This window comes from Amphibalanus amphitrite, unplaced genomic scaffold (genome assembly GCF_019059575.1).
Source record: "Amphibalanus amphitrite isolate SeventyFive unplaced genomic scaffold, NRLGWU_Aamphi_draft 000779F_arrow, whole genome shotgun sequence".
NCBI classification, from domain to species: Eukaryota; Metazoa; Arthropoda; class Thecostraca; order Balanomorpha; family Balanidae; genus Amphibalanus; species Amphibalanus amphitrite.
The window spans coordinates 192,383-207,018 of record NW_024882273.1 but is presented as its reverse complement, the minus strand read 5'-3'; the positions used below and the strand labels follow the sequence as shown (position 1 = coordinate 207,018).

Here is a 14,636-nt window from a genome sequence, read left to right as displayed (position 1 = left end):
ATGGCGCCTTGTCGGCTTCACCTGAATGGAGGTGGTTGCGGGTCCAGTTTATTTATACGTCCGTGGTAAAGCCCTGGTGACGTCACGGACATTTCTTATATGGAGAATTTCGCCTTTAAGGAAAATATTCTACAAACGAAAATTTGTATTTTATAAGCAAAAAATACAGTCTTTCAATTTCAATATGAAACTTATATAACTTAATTACAAAACTTGAAATCCTTTGAGTGTTTGTCCCAACCCCCTGCTATACCCTTGGTCACGTGACTAAAATGATAAACTTTGCGTTTTACAATGTTATGACTTAAACAGAAGTAATAAATATTAAAAGTGTACTATTTATGATGTTTTAGGCAGAAATCGTGTAAATATATCCTTAAATTATATATAATCTGTTGAAAAGAAGTCACGTGATGTTACCAGATTGTGCTCGGACAGCATCTTCTTGAACTTCGATTTCGAGTACTTTGTACCTCCATAGAGGCCTAATAACGGACGTTTTCAGTTATAAAATGAAGCGCTGAATCTAATAAGGGCAAAATGTAATCATTTGTTGCCCTTCAGGCTTGGCTATCCAGACATGAACTTTGGCCAGTTTGTGTGCAAAGCCTATGGTGAAGGGAAAACTTCACGCCCAGCTGACGTCACAGACCTCTGCTACCAAATCGTGTCCGGTGGGGGTCGGTTTTGATGTCGGCGGACCGTGCCAGCCTGGTTACCCTACAAAGTTTGATACGCGGTGGTACGCGTGGAAACATATCAAAATGTTCTCCAATAATTTCTGCATCGGGGGCAACTCTCATTTTTTGCCGAAATTTGCCTTTCTCTGAACTTTAGAGGCTCGCATAGGCGCGGGAGCCGGGGGGCAGTGGGGGCAGCTTGCCCCCCAACTCTGGGGCCGTGGGGGCGGTGCCCCCACAGCTTTGAGACGGAATACCACACTTTTTTTGCAAATGTTTTCTTTTTTTGTTGAAAAAGCCGAGGGATGAAAAATAAGTGGCCTAAAACCGGTGAGAAAACTAGATTTGGGGGTACCCTAGGTTAATCTCTATTATGGTGTGCCCCCCCCCCCCAGTCGGAAAGTAGTTCCCGCGCTCCTGGAGGCTGGCTTCAGCCGGTAGCCGACACGGAATTTCGGGCTAGGTCAGCCAAGTGCTGCTGTTGTAATGTGGTGATTGTTTCCAGGAAAATGATCTAGATCATTCCAAAACTGAAAAGCACACGAGAAACAGTGTACGTACCGGGGCACTACAGAGTCGGCTACTCCAGTTTTTTTTCCTAGTATATACTAGAATTATACTATATCAACTAGAAAAACAACTAGAATTGAGAGCTTTCAACTATATACCGAAAATTATCCCAGGATATGGCTGCGCTCAAGCGCGGCGCAGCTGGCGCTAGATTTCAATACATTGCGCTTATATTTACTCAAGGCGGCCTGTGGTTATATGGCGTTCTCCCTTCATGTAATGACTGCAAATTGTCCTTGAATAAGTATTTAATAACTATCGTACGCAGATAAAAATCCGCTCTTCATCATGCATGGAATCATGTGAACAAAGGCCTTTCTGGGCAGTTGTGTGCAAATTTGCAAACTGCTTCACTTGAATTTGGGTGGTGGGCCAGCCTCGTGCTTTCTCATTCTTTCACTCTTACATAACAATTTTCTAACAAGAAGTTTCAAGGAACTTTATCACATGTGATACATTTAGACACCTTTCGACCTAAATGTGAGTATGCTTTCGGTTCCTAAGTGACAGTTTCCATATTTCCCTAATTGATTTATACCGGTGAGGACTAAGGCACCTGACTGTTCACGTTAGTGTAACTGCGCCTTTAGTACTGGTCAGGAAGTGAAGTTTAGCGCGGACTTACCTCGACAGGGGTCTGCAGACAGATGTGATGGAGGACACGGTACACGGTCGTCCCGTCCACCGCGACCAACTCGCGCGTCAGCGCGCCCGTCTAGCTTGTGGAGATCCCGTGGTCTAGCAGGTTGTTGTGCAGACGCTTCGATACATGAGACGGTTCGCCCGAACCCATACCTTCCTGAGGAAGCAGTTAGATAATTAGGTGCACAGCAAGACTGATGAGATGCGTGCATGCCTTCGTATATGGACTTCGCTCAATATACCCTGTATGGACCAGCCCCCGACGAAGCTAGTAGGTAGCACTGCTGCTCCACGGCGTACCTACATTTCCTACCAGCCCATAGGGTTTACCAGGGGGCGTCGAAGTCTAGTTCCTACCAACCTGGCACTCCCATGCCTTCGTCGCCACGAGGACGCCCGAGGGCATTTACATGTTGAAGATAGGGAAATTGCCATAGTTTAGAGCCGCCTGAAGGGCAACCTTGAGATAGATGATAATGTAAATGTGTGCTAATATGATCATCAACATGTTATTTATCCAAATCCAGGGCCAATTAATGGATAACTTCACGTTTTCCCGTGGTGATGCGCTAACTTTCGTGATTCTTGCAGCCAATAAGGGTGTTTCATAGTGCGATTCAGCCGCATTATCGACTTAAATGCCATAAACCGCCACGAAACATACGATTTGCAGCTTCCTGGCGTGATAGCGCCCAGTAGGGCTCCGGAGTCGGAGTCATGAAGTACAGGGTGACACAAAAAAAACGGTCATCACCAAAATTTGAATAACTTCGGAAGTTTTATTCAGATCATCACCAAACTTCGGCCACTTTAGGTCACACCTATGTAGCAGACATCCACCAAGTTTCAAGTCTTCACTACGAATACTTTTAGTACAGTGTGTGTTTTACGGACGCTCCACAATGTGCTCCAGGTGAGCGCCCCGGCGCTGCAGGGCGTAGGCACACCTGCATCCGGCGGGCAAAGTTGCCGATAACCCGATAAGAATAACGTTTCAGGGGTAGCACACCCCCTGAGCACTGTCTCCAGAGGCCATTGCACTCTGTAAAGTGCACAGCCATCGGGTTATCGACAACTTTGCCCGCCGGATGCAAGTGTGCCTACGCCCTGCAGCGCCGTGGCGCTCACCTGGAGCACATTGTGGAGCGTCAGTAAAACACACACTGTACTAAAAGTATTCGTAGTGAAGACTTGAAACTTGGTGGATGTATGCTACATAGGTGTGACCTTAAGTGGCCGAAGTTTGGTGATGATTTGAATAAAACTTCCGAAGTTATTCGAAATTTGGTGATGACCGTTTTTTTGTGTCACCCTGTAGGTCAGAGTTTACAGTTCTGACCTGCAAGTCGTCGAGTCGGAGTCAGAGTCGATTTTAAAAGCTGGAGTCTGAGTCAGTCACCGAAATTTGATCCTCTCCGCAGACCTTTTAGGGTTCCGTAGTCGGAGTTGTAGTTTGTCGGAGTCGACAGTTCTGACCAGAGTCAGAGTCAGAGTCGATTTTGAAAGCCAGTGTCGGAGTCGAAGTCACCAAAAATCCATTGCCTCCGCAGATCTGCTAGGGCTGTGGAGTCTGAGTCGATCAGAGCCGACATTTGAAATCAAAGTCAGAGTTGATTTTTAAAAGTGTGAGTCAGAGTCGGAGTCATAAAGAAACCCATTGACGATCTGCAGTACCATGCAGTAAGGGCGCTGCCGATCGATGCCCTGAATTGCCTATGAATTGAATGAATAGATAAAAATTAATTAGATAGGTACCTCCTGTTATTCATCCCCTGCCACTTAGAGGACTTACTTTCAGTAGAAAAAGACGCATTATTTGTTTGTTTATTGTTTGTTTATTTATATTGACAAATATTTTTTGCCGGTTATAGGGATACAGACACAAAACACAATGATAGCACCTTGGTCCTCGCTGGTGCAAATCATTACTAGATAGATGTTGAACTATGTGTTGCCATTGAAGAATCTACTGATTTTCCTGGCGGCTCTCGTTTTCAAGTAACTAATGGTCTTGTAAGATCTCTTGATTGCTCACCGTCTGGCGTCTTCCAAGGTTTTCTGAAAGCTAATCAAACGTTACCATGGCTGCTCTTGATTGCATGGCGCTTGCTGGTTCTGGGTTCTTAATTGATGGTTGTTGCGTCTGATCCTGTTGCTTCATGTTCCATCACATTCACATCACATTAAATTTCTAATGGAACAGACACTTCTACCTTTTATTTCGCTATCAGTCGACTTGCATTTACCCCTGTGGCCTGCTCGCCCTTTTATTTCCACGCTACAATCTACCAATTATTGAAAAAGCCTCGGATAAAAAAGCAAGAAAAGTATGTCAAGTTAAATAATTGCGACGGTCCTAGAAAACCAGAAAAAAATCAAAAAGCTTGTCCATATCTCACTTCCCGCACTTATAACAAAAACCAGGCAGCAAAACATGCGAAATAGTCCTTAGCAACGCCCTAGCAAAGCATTTGTCTAAAGTGCGCAATATGTGTCACATTTGGAAAATTTAGTAGCTACTTGATTATTCAACTAGAGTTGGACTATATATGCTAGGCTTTTGTATAAAACATAAGTATTTGTTTATTGAATTTATAGCAACTGGTTGGTTAACTTCAAAATAATGATTTATTACAGAAAACGCTTGTTTGCGACATATTTGTAACGAAACAACGGAAATAGCTTTGACTCGTGCGCTGTTCTAGTACATTTTTGGTAGAAAACTTCGTCTAACCTTATGTTTTAGGGCCTTGGGGTTAACATGTGGTCTGTTTTCGGCAAGCCATATCCTAGCCAACGTTTGAAGACTTTCACGGCTCTTAGTCTCATATGGTAGATCGACGAATGTTCCTCCGACAACTCCTCTACCATTTTTCACGAAACCCAGCCGATCTACGGCAGACATGGTAAGCTTTATCCGCACGGCCGCGCCCGCGTCGCTCCTCTCCGGAGACGGCGGTGCCCGGTCACATGTAGCGTCTCGCACTACGGATTCGTCGGTTGTGAGCTGGAGATTTTGGTTTTTGCGGTCATTTTTGCCCGCACAACTGTCTACCATCAGTGCTACCATATTCTAGTTTGAACTGGGTTTTTGCTAGTCCCGACTACATAAAGTAGGGTTTCTAGCAGTTATACTAGAAACTTCTACCAAAGTTAGTCCTACCGATGATACCCAATTTTAAAGTCCTAGATCATCGGGTGACCTTCCAGGTCAGGTCAATGACCCAAAAACCGGGAAAATCGGGCCCTGTTAGAAAGTCGTAGTGTGGCTGCTAAGTGGTTTTCCGGGGTGCTGATCACGAATATCGTGTTAGTTTTGATCAGAGATGATGTCTTTAAGCATTTAGACCAGGTCGGGTCAGGTCAGGTCAGGTCAACCGGTAGGGGTTGTGACGGGTATTCGTAATACGTGTCAAACGCCTCTGACAGCTTCGTACCATGTCACGAAGGCACCAAAACTACTTCGTAAATGTTCAAATGATTGCTAAATTCGAATTCAGCTCCAAAAACTAGCCTAGAAACATGTAAAACTCGAAATAGTGAACCGAGGTCACCCGAGGTCACCAAAGGTCAATGACCTGACCTGACCTTCAGGTGACCTTGACACCCACCCTAATGCATGGGAGCAGCATCAAATCACATGTTTGAACGTTTGAAACCACGAGAAGCTTGCAAACGCGCGGCTAATGCGAGCCGACATGCGCCGAACCGCGATTTCGGCCAAACATGGTCTCGGAAAAGAGGTCACAGGTCAAAGGTCATTTGGGTCAGGGTCATGAAATTTTCAGGGTAGGTGTAAAATTGATCAATGCGAGGGTACTGAAAGTTTCGTCGCGATCGGCCGCTTTTTACGCGAGTTATTCGCGAAAAACCTTAGGGGGGGTTGCATCAACCCCCCCCCCCCCCCTGTGCCGGCGAGGGTTAATTCAATATTTAATCTTGAGCGCACCCTAGCAATGGTGAAACAAGCATGGAGCACCGAGAGAAGCTGCGTGCCAACTGGCTTGTAAAGCATTCACATGAACAACAACCTGTCTGTGACATGCTAAGGCCATTATGGTAGGCCAGCACCGACGTCCGGTCCGGCCACGCCGGTCGGCACCATAATAGCACAACATTCACTACCACAACACAACAACATTCACAACATTCACTAAGATGTCAAAAGTGTTTTAATAAGTTTGTTTCTAGGAAGTCTACCATTCTGTATGGATTTTTCGGTGACTGAATGACGGTAAGGCACACTTCACTGGTAACATTATGCTTGAGAGGGTAAATCACTTTTTAGGAATAATAATCCCGCGTTTACCATATGACCAAAGCACGGATTGCGATTGTGATTCATAATTACCCATCGTCAGACACTTGCAAACGAACGATCGATATCATATCACACTTTTACATACTAATATTGGTGTGGGAGCCAGCAATAGACGCGTTTACATAGGGTTTGTTGCAAGCTTATATCTCCGTCCGTGATGTTGCAAAAGATGCCAATGGTGCTGAACAATTTACAAAATGATCCCTTCTAAATATTTGAAGACCACTGCAACGAAATTATCGCCAAATTAACGAGCTAGAGCCTTGTCAAATATGCTATGTAAACCGGGTTAATGATGGACGGAAATATTACTAATGAATGGTGAAATGCATACCAGCACAGGACAACGTAAAGATAAAACCTTTTTGTGAACAGACCCCATATATGGATAGATAGTGTGTGCACTAAATAGTTCGCCATCTGACTATAGCAGCCGGCCCCCACTCAAGGGCATTGGTAGCTTCAGTTCTGGTGACGTAGGCAGAGCGTGAAGGTTTTTATTTTCCCTTCACTAGTGGTAAACCTATGGGAGAAACCGATTTCGAGGGCAAAACTAAAAGTCGATTCATGAACTTATTAGTCGAGATACGTAAAAACCGAGTGTAACACACGACAGCCTGATCTTTCTTCTATCGATACCCGCATCCACTTTGGCGATGGTACATACATAAAACGCTAAAATATGACGATAGGCGGGAAGATGTCATCCTTAACGGTATCATTCAATTACATCTTGATGGTTGCTTTCTCGAATGCTCAGAACGTACCGAGTGGTGATGAACCTGACCTCTGATTCAAGCCGGATCTTGTGATACCAGCAGCTTTTTCAGGTCAGGTCAAGTCACTGACCTTTGGCGTCATAAGTGAATAGACCAATGGACTCGGGAAGACCTGCCAAATCGAATGGTATATGACATGACCTCCTTTGACCAAGTTCGTGACCTGGGCGTACGGACGCTCGCTCCGCCCGCGTGCGCGCGCGTGGCGTTACCGGTCAGTGTGCGAGAATTTGAAGCCGGAGTGTGAGTGCCAACCCTATCGTGCCCACTGCCCATACAGTGAAAAAGTGAAAAGCAATCTTCCCGGATCATGACTAAGCAAAGGAAGCGGAGACACGAATCTGGAACGCCGGATAAGGAGGAAGGTGAGCCACCACTGAAGGATGTGGTAATAGAGCTGAAAGCTTTTATCCAGGAAAAAACAGGCGAGGCTGTTTCAGATATCAAGAAGTCATTCGATCAAAAATTAACTGGCTTAGAAGAGTCTCTGAACTTTGCGTTCGAATCAATAACGGCCGCATCCCGCAAAGTTGGCACTCTAGAAAAGCAAATGCAAATGACTCGCTGCGAGTGTGAAGATATCAAAGCGCGTATATGCCAACTAGAAAGAGAGATGGAGGAGAGAGAGAGAGAGAGAGAGAGAGAGAGAGAGAGAGAGAGAGAGAGAGAGAGAGAGAGAGAGAGAGAGAGAGAGAGAGAGAGAGAGCGAATAGGCTATCATAGTATTCGCTAGACAAGACCTCCATCTCCCAGACCAGGATGATCGTCTGAGATCAGTCATCACCGCGGTGATCAACCGTTGCCTTGAATTGGACGTACACCCAGGAGAAATCGCCTACATCAAACGTTTGAACCGAGACAGAGTCCTGGTCAGGCATCGGTAAAATCCTTTTTGAAAGGATTGCATTCCCAATCCACATTCCTAGTGCCGAAGTGGATTGCATTCCTACCCGCAATCCCCTTTTTTCACTTGGATTGTGATCAAATCCGCAATCCTTTTTTTGCAATCCTGTTGTATTATTATGTGCACTAGTGGATCTGGGGGAGAGAGGGGGGCATACGGCCGTGCCTCCATCCTCAAATCACCCATTTCTAGTACCTAGTCTTACGAGTAATTCCTATCTAAGGCACAGGTATTTTATGGGAAATATGTTTTGCCTCAAACACCCCCACATTTAAACCTCTACCCATCCAGTGTTTTATATTTTTAAAACTCGCCTTCAAATACGTAATTTTGCCCTTCCTATGTAGTTCATGTATGTATATTATTTTGAGCGTTTAACCCGCGCCCGCCGCCGTTTTTGGCACACCTGTTCGTGCATCTTTTCCGCACATGTTGTTAAAATTTCAGACCCAGGTCACCTTAGGTCAGGTCACCAAGTCACGCCAAGTGACCTCACCTCAGAAAAAATAAGAATGCTCGTCATAGCTACACCGATTGATCGATTGCCTTGAAACTTTCAGCGATTGATTAGCCCTCGCCCGTATAGGGGGGGGGGGTCGAACGGACCCCCCATGGTTTTTCGCGAATAACTCGCGTAAAAAGCGGCCGATCGCGACGAAACTTTCAGTACCCTCGCGTTAATCAATTTTACACCTACCCTGAAAATTTCATGACCCTGACCCCAATGACCTTTGACCTGCGACCTACTTTTCGAGACCATGTTTGGCCGGAATCGCGATTCGGCGTATGTCGGCTCGCATTAGCCGCGCGTTTGCAGTCTTTTCGTGGTTTCAAGCGTTCAGACATGTGATATGATGTTGCCCCCATGCATTAGGGTGGGTGTCAAGGTCACCTGAAGGTCAGGTCAGGTCATTGACCTTTGGGGACCTCGGTTCACTTTTTCGAGTTTTACATGTTTCTAGGCCAATTTTTGGAGCTGAATTCGAATTTAGCAACCATATGAACATTTACGAAGTAGTTTTGGTGCCTTCGTAACATGTTACGAAGCTATCAGAGGCGGTTGACACCTACTAGGAATACCCGGCAGGACCCCTACTGGTTGACCTGACCTGACCTGACCCGACCTGGACTAAATGCATAAAGACATCATCTGTGATCAAAACTAACATGATATTCGTGATCAGCGCCCCGAAAAATCCCATAGCAGCCACACTTCACGACGTTCTAACACAGTGGTCGGCAGGTCATTCGGGGTTGTGCCCCCTTTTTAGGCGCCAGGCAGGGCCATTACCCCCACCTACCGGACCCCATTGCTGACACAACCAAGTTTACTGAAATTCCATACCTTTCTGGAACTCTTTGGGTATTTCTGCATTTCCGATGCATCAAATTTAAAACATGACACTTCCTCCACAAAGCATTTAATATATCCCATTTAACCCTCGTACAGCCCTCTGCAAACTGCGTGGTAGGTATTTTTTTTTCGACAAAAATTAGAATAACGCGAATACTATGCTATCGGTCATTCGGAAATCGTAACAGCAAGACGCGCTAGACCCCGCCCCTTAGATTGGCATCATCACCGTATCCATTTTTCATCTAGTTCGGCAATTAAACCCAAAAGTTTATATTTGCCCCCAAAACAAACTTTTGCATTTTGTCGCCACACAAGGCGTAAACTTTGTTTATTGATAAACCTAATCGAAGGAGTGGAGCATGGCGCATCTATTTGCAGTGAGTTCCGACCGACTGATAACATAACCTTTGAGTTATTGTCGGTTTTGTCGAAAAAAGAATACCTACCACGCAGTCTGCAGAGGGCTGTAAATATAGGGGCGGCGGGTGGTTTTTCGTTAAAAGCTCACGTAAAAGCCGTTGGATCACGACCAAATTGTACCCTCGAGCCAAGATAAGCCTCGAGCCAATCATTTTTTTTCTTTACCTGCCCGGGAAAACCTGAGGGCCAGTTTTACCAACAGAAAAATAGCCGCCTGCCGGAGTTTTTGCTTAAAAACCGCTTCACATACGTAATGAGCGTAACGCGTAAGCGCGATGAGCATATAAGTGAATAGGGCTTTACCGTTTACGCTCCGTATGTGAAGCGGTCTTTAGGCGAAAAATACCGGCAGGCGGGTATTTTTCTGTCGGTAAAACTGGCCTCTGGACCCATAATGATCATTGGCTTATGAGCTTTTTCTGGAGATCATCTTGAGCCATAAAATCTCACTTCCAGAAGTTATAGCGGGTCCCGATTTTCTCGACATTTGACCTCCTGAATGAGACGAAATGACCAAGGACCTTAAAGATGGGCAGCAGCGGCTTCCTATAGTCCCGAGTAATACGCTCGTTTTTTATGCACAGCTCCGAGTCCGAGAGGCCGCGGGGGTCCGATCGACTCCTCCCCCTTACGTTAGCGGCTGAGGAAACGCCAACAGACGGGCGACGGTTAAAAATTGCAGGTGCTTTTGTACGACTGTACGGAGCCGCGGTGAGATGGTGAGGCGCGCAGCTACGTGAAAATTGGTATCTAATCAATGTGTGCTTTGCCTTTGACCTGGGCTAATCTTGGGATGCAACAGTCACGATGGTTTCATCAATGGAGCCACAAACTCTAAAAAGATAGGTTTTCTCATAATCCCTCATTACCCCCACCAAAAGGGCTCCATTACCCCCAAAGGGGGCATGCCCCACCATTTGCCGACCCCTGTTCTAACAGGCCCCGATTTTCCGACTTTTGGGTCATTGACCTGACCTGCAAGGTCAACCAATGACCTAGGACCTTAAAATTAGGTATCATCGGCTTCCTCTCGTCACGGGCAACACGCTCGTTTTTTCCGCAAAGCTCTAGCTCGATCAGGGGCGAAACGGCAAGGGGGGGTCCAACGGACCCCCCCCCCCCTTATACGTTCGCGGCTGGAAAAACACCAATACGGGCGAGGGTTAAAGCAACATTATCTATAAAATGTTTATCTCGAAATTTTGATATCGGTGACCTAAGGTCAGGTCAATTTTGCGGCCTCTCCATTATAAGTCAATGGGAGAAAATTGAAAAGCGCCTGTTTTGCACGAACGCTATTCTAGACACTCTCAAACATCGAGATGTAGATAGAATTGACACACTGAACCGGAAAATGGCAACTGTGACCCCCCGTTATGTCCCCGAGGTCATCTCAGGTCACGAACAGAATCTAACAGTTTTTCGCTAATAACTTCTGATAGAGGCGTGCTAGAGCGCTGAAAACGCCTTAGATGTGTTCGGCTCGACGTTGCGGATCGACTGATAAGCAACATGAACTTTTCCGGTCAGGTCATGACTATCACCTGAGGTCAAATTTTCAAGTTGACCTTTCAAGGTCAACTTATAGTTCATTTGACGCGTCTCGACGAGAGGAACACGATGCTGGCAAAAGTAATGTCATGGCTCTTTTGAGTCAAAAGTTATCGCCGAAAAACCGATTTACGTAAAAACGGCTATTGTTGGAGTTTTTGCCCTCTGGAGGCTAAACCGTTGACCTGAGGTCAAATCATAGAACATTATTCAGAAAGGTCTGTAAAAGGGCTATCGAATGCGCTTTTCCGCGGCGCTCTAGCTCTATTGGTTCCCGAGATAGCCGTTGGCAGTTTCCAAATTGTTGAATTAGTCAACATTTTACCTTTGGTGACCTCTGGTGACCTGACCTTTGACCTGACCCAAAAAATGACCGAGGTGTTTTCGTCCTTATTTTGGACGTTCTTTCGATTGCCGCTTACCGCATGTCGCTACGTGGCCCAGGAGCCGAGTTAGAAGGGGGGTGTTCAGACACCCCCTGGCCCGGCGCGGAATCTCAGAGCACCGCCCCGGCGCGGGTTAAATTAAAAGCGTTTAAATTATTTCGAGTTTCGATGTAAAGCCCTTGATAGCAAAGTACAAAGCCGATGAAGCCGATCTCATAATTTTCAATCGCAACAAGCCATTTCAAAGCACTAATCAAACACAATCCGGATTGGATTGCAAAAATTGGAAGTATGATGCAATCCAATCCGCAATCAAATCCTGTTTTTTGGAATGGATTACAAATCCAGGTGCAATCCACCAAAAAGGAATGCAATCAGGATTTTGCAATCCTGCAATCACAATCCTACCGATGCCTGGTCCTGGTGAAATTCACCAATGCTGAGAAGGGATCGCTCAGGGACCTCATCTTTCGGTCAAAAAATAGATTAAGAGGTCAAAGAATATACATAAATGAGTTGTTCACGCCACTGAGACAGGAGCTGTTCAATCAGCTGCTGCAAAAACGAAAACAAGGTCTTATAGCCTCTGTACAATCTCGAGGCGGTGAGATTTTGTATGTCGTCAGCAGAGGTGAGAGACTCAGTCGAGTTAGAAGCCAAGAAGAATTGGATCGTCTCAGCAGGCTTCTCTCGGGACAGGATGCTGATGCTCCCCCCGCTCCCCCCGTCGGTGGTGCCTGGCGCCGCCCATGCGACCGGAGACTGCCAGACGGCCGCTGACCGGGCGGTGCCGGGTGCTGGTGGGAGCGGGGCGGCGCGGGCCGGTGGTGGACCGGCGCCGGCTGAGAATACCAACCGACCCGCTCACCTGAGTACGCCCTTGCCTCAAAGCTCGCGACCGGGCCCTCAGGGGCCCCAGCAGCGTGGCGGCGCCGGGGAGCTGGACAACGGCGGGCCGAGTGAGACGTCTACTGCGGCGGGGACGGCTGTCCTATGTTCGCGGCCTGTACTGGCTGACCGAGTCTCTGAGCTGGTGCCGCCTATGGACTGTCAACCTGGCTCGATTTCCGTGGCTGACCTCCCAGGCGGAGGTGGTGGAGCTCGGCCGGAGCTCAGAGAGAGTGGAGAGTCGGCAACGCCCTCGTCAGACCGGCCTCGGGTAGAGGGTGAGGGGAGGGCTCGCGGGATGCAGAGCGTGGGTGAGCGCGCCCGGCGACCGTCCAGCGTTCCGGCAGGTCGCTCGCGGGATGGGGTGGGGCGGGGTGGAGCGAGTTGTGAGCGCCATCTCTCGCCGACTCCGGCAATTCGGGGTGCGGGTGCGAGTTGGATGTGAAGTAGGAGAGGACAGCACGGAGGGTATCCTCCTGTCGGGATTTAAGGATGGATAGATCTTTAGGACGGGCCGAGTCAAGTAATTGGGTGTCGTCGGCGTAGGAGATGAGGCGACCGTGAGGAAGATAGGATGGAAGGTCAATTATTTGTTATCATGTATCAAACTGTTGTGCATCTATGCTTGAGACGTACCGTTACAACTTTTCCTCGTGGCGGTTTACTTTTTGGTAGACATGTTTGAAACGTATTGTCTTGTGTTCTAATGCATTTAAAAAGCAGGCTGATGAAGGAGGCAGCAGCCCCCGAAAGCTACCGATCATATACATATTACTGGTGTCGAATAATTCGTTTCTGAATATTTACCATGTCCCAGTACAACAATTCCATATTCAAAATTATCAGTCATGTAGAAACTTACTTTCTATGTGTTTTGTGAAGGTCAGGCATTGGATCTGATGGATGCTTTCCCCCACCCAAACATGTCCGTGCATATATCAGATTTGGTAATTGCATGTTACTTTCACAGTAACCGATTGGCTGAGGATGTCAAGATAACTGGTCGATGAGCCACTGAACGATGACTTAGCTGAATACAAAGGAAGATTTTAAGCATGAATTTTACTGATTCAATTACGGGCAAATCACAGTTAAATGGCCACATTTGTTTTTGTTTCGTTGGGTTAGCCCCTTCCGGTCTGACAAGGCCATTTCAGAGCCAGAAGGATGATAGGAATAAGGGGAGACATTGGTCTGGGCAGGAACCCTAGAGAGTCACCGGGACTGAGCCTATCCCCAAGGTAAGGCCGATCAGCCCCCCCCCCCCCCCCAGTACTCGCTGCACCCGGCCACAGGTGCGCTCCCTCGGGGGCAGCAGTGTCGCTCCAAGGGAGCAAGCAGCCCGCATGAGATAAAGGTGCCTGGAAGCATGCTTTAACATGCTTCCAGGTTGAATTTAAATGAGGGCAGGCGGCCAACCACACGTATAGTGATTCATATCAACGATAAATATAACGCAAATAGTGAATAATCGTGAGCTCCCTACATTATTTTAGTGGTTTTCTGATGAAGAATCAGACGTCAATGACGTCAGACAGCCTGACAAATGACCACACATCTGACTGGAATCACAGGTCAGGTAGGCTAACTTTCAGCTATCCAGCACACGCGCATTCCGAGCAATCGGAAAACGGTTTCAAGAGGTGGCACGAACCCCGTACCTTGGACGGCGAGGGCTAAGGAGGCTGTCCAGAGTCGGAGTCGGAGTCACGGAGAATCCACCGACTCCGCGGCGCTGGGCGGAGTGTCGTGACACCGGTCTACACTGGAGGATTCCTGCAGCGTCGCTGGACCGAGCTGTCAGCCGGGGCCCACCATGTGCTTGATGGTGCTGCCATCTAGCGGCGGAATGAACAGGTCAGCTGTGACCAGAGGGCGCCTCGGTCGGGTTACAGCGCTGATATAGCGATCAGACAGGCAGGACAGAGTAGAGGGAACATCTGACATCAGGAATGCGATTGATCAATGACTGTAAAACAGTACACCCAGGTGAATATATACGGCCGAGCATGACAAATGGCTCCAGATCAGAATAGGTCTCGATACAACATTACGGAAGAAAATGGCACTTGTGACTTCCACAGCGATAATCAAACCTCCGCTTCTATCCCCAACTCCTTACCTTTGCTAGCTTGGCC

General features: G+C 47.2%; 1 long non-coding RNA gene across 1 annotated transcript in view; it reads right to left on the bottom strand.

Moving 5' to 3' along the window:
* The window catches only part of LOC122366027, a 34,890-nt gene extending 20,592 nt beyond the window's left edge, over nt 1–14,298 (bottom strand). The window contains exons 1-2 of the long non-coding RNA XR_006253822.1: nt 14,160–14,298; nt 1,876–2,049 (exon numbers count right to left, since the gene is read on the bottom strand). This is a non-coding gene — a long non-coding RNA (uncharacterized LOC122366027). The remainder of the gene's footprint in view (nt 1–1,875; nt 2,050–14,159) is intronic.
* Between the last annotated feature and the right edge of the window lie 338 nt (nt 14,299–14,636).